Source organism: Tarenaya hassleriana, unplaced genomic scaffold, assembly GCF_000463585.1.
Source record: "Tarenaya hassleriana unplaced genomic scaffold, ASM46358v1 Cleome712, whole genome shotgun sequence".
NCBI lineage: Eukaryota > Viridiplantae > Streptophyta > Magnoliopsida > Brassicales > Cleomaceae > Tarenaya > Tarenaya hassleriana.
In genome coordinates this window covers 1-3000 of record NW_010969668.1, presented here as the reverse complement: position 1 = coordinate 3000, position 3000 = coordinate 1, and positions in this window count along the sequence as shown.

Sequence of the window (3000 nt, the reverse complement as noted above, 5' to 3'; positions counted from 1 at the left end):
CATCTAGAACCCGTTAGAATCTCTACAACTCACCAAGCCTATTTCTGAACCTATCCTTATCTCAACTTTTGCCTTTTCGATCTTAGTTCTACTTCGTACCTGGATTTTTACCTTTTTGTAGGATTTTTCTGTCAAACGCACGCATCTCGGGTTTCTAGGACGTTGAAGTTGAAGGACATCGGTTTTCTCTATTTTTTTTCTTTCTTTTCCTCCTTTTTTTTTTGATGCGATGTCCGACCCACAACTTAGACCCGAACCATCAATCGATGCACTCTCTCTTTCTTTTCTTTTCTCTTTGTTTTTTATATATATTTTTTTTTCTTTTGATGCGATGTCCGGCCCACAACTTAGACCCGAACCATCAATCGATGCACTCATGTCCTCGAACGATTTTCGTTAACGAGATTTTTGACAGCGGAGTGTCGAGATGCTTTATTTTTCCACGGCATTTGTTGAACTAGATTTCATAGACCTGCAAGACTCGGAAAAGATTCTAAACGAAACATATAACCTGGATATAGTCGTTTCAACTCCGTAGGTTCCAAACAACAACCTTATCCCACAAACTATGTATAGAAGTCTGGAGAACTATCAATTCGGCACGGTTCAACCACGTTCTACAAAGTCACTAGATCATCAAGGTGTTCCTACTCTATCATTCCACAAATCCTCCAAATGATGTTCAAAACGGGTGTCCGAGGTATGCACGTGAACCTATATGAACCTATATCTATATGTCATATGCAATCATGCAAACCTAACAAAAATCATCTATATGGAAGAAGGAAAAAGAAAACGTGAATGCAACTAATGCAAAGTGATATGCAAAAGTGAAAAAGTTTTCCTAAGTCTATATGCCATGATAAAATGAACCTAAACTAAATGCAATCCTAAGTAGATAGACCTGAATGTGTGAAGGATCTATCCACCACCCCAGACTTGAATCATACACCGTCCACGGTGTAGACTCTCGCCCGGAAAAGTAGAATCCAAAACAACGTGTGAAAAGAACCAATAAGAGGGATAAGGAAGGCTTAGCTCTGCGAAATTCGTTTGCTCGCAACGAAGTTAACTCACGTCAAACGCAGGAGTTCTCACATACTCTATGAATTGGAACCTATCCAACGTTGTCTCTCGGAAGCCGATGCTTGATACGTGTGTACCGAGTCTAGAATTTATACCCGATTCACAACTCACCGCAAGGATACGGATCGTCGTAACACGGGGTCGAACGCAAGGACCGGTAGCTAAATCTAAATCCTAATCGAGACTAAATCAAAGCAAGCAAGTAGAAGTGATGGTGGAAGTATATGGAAAGAATAGAAAATAAGGAAGCAAAGCAATAAGAATGTGTAAACTAGCAATCTAAGATGACCGTGGGTGTCGGGACCGTATTCGCGTGTATGGGTATATGCTAAGCATGCGAGAATTACGATATTGAATCTGTATTCGGGAATCGTCAAGCAACAAAAATAGAGAAATCACCTCCCGGCATATAACTCACTATCTAAAGTTCTCTAAATCCATATCCCTATGTGATTCATCAAACTAGACGTATGAAAAACGCTATCATCAACCCTAGATCGTTCAAACCATATTCCTATGTGAATAATACGATCTATTCTATCGATTTCGATCCGAAACTAAACCCATATTCCTATGTAGTTCAGAATCTGTAATAATTGGCCAAGGGGTCAGCAAACACCAATCGAATAAAGCACAAATCAATAAAACCGAAACAAATCCAAATCGCAACCAAGTTAGGGTTCAAACATACCCAAAACACAAACGAATCCCTAACCCACAGCCGTGGATCTACTCACGGTTCATGGAAAAACACTGAGCAAAACCAGAAACAGAAAGAAAAGAGGGAGAAGAAAGACTCATGTCGACAGCAAGCGATCTTCACGTTCCAACTCTCCTTCTTCTTCCCGAAATCCCGTAAAACTCTTATTTCTCTCACCAAAGCTCTCCAAAGTGTGTATAAAGTCTGTCTCAAGGTTGTCTGCTCCTCTTGGATGTCTGAAGGCATGTTTTATAGACCCTAGGCGGCGCTCCCAAAGTCCTTCTCCCACCAGAATTAGGAAAACTCGAATTAGGTCTTTTTCCGGGTTTTGACTCGGACCGAGTCAAGTTCTGACTCGGCCGAGTCCAGTCGAACTTTTGATCTTCACGATTTCGCTCATAACTTTCTGCTCCGGTGTCGGATTTACGCGATTTTGGTGTCTACGCGAAGCTCTTGAAGTCCTTTTTCCAATGGTAGAAGTTTCGTGCGATTTGGACTTCTGTGGAGAAAGTTATCGACGTTGCAACATGAGTACCTCATCCGGACATCTCCTTTAACGCTCCAAATAATTCCTTTTCGGTTCCAATCACCTCCGAAACCTGTAACTCTGCAAAACTAGAGCACAACCGGGTTTTGTGTCCTAATACGCCTAGAATTCCTATAAATGCACATGATCCTCGTCTAAATCCTATAGAAACGTCCAGGAAATATAGAGAGAATTAGGAGTTATCAAATCCCCCCAGACTTAAACCTTTGCTCGTCCTCGAGTAAAGAACGAAGGAATAAAATCTGCAAAACAGGGATGACGAACATCAAATAGCATCATCATGAAACTCAAAAGTGAAACATCCATCCAATGCTAGTTTCCTGTGATTCGTACCCAAACCGGTCTACTATGATCTTCCTACCAAAGACTAATCTACCTAGCCATGGGATTTTTATTGTCATCTAGAACCCGTTAGAATCTCTACAACTCACCAAGCCTATTTCTGAACCTATCCTTATCTCAACTTTTGCCTTTTCGATCTTAGTTCTACTTCGTACCTGGATTTTTACCTTTTTGTAGGATTTGTCTGTCAAACGCACGCATCTCGGGTTTCTAGGACGTTGAAGTTAAAGGACATCGGTTTTCTCTCCTTTTTTTTTTCTTTTCCCCTTTTTTTTTTCTTTTGATGCGATGTCCGACCCACAACTTAGACCCGAACCATCAATCG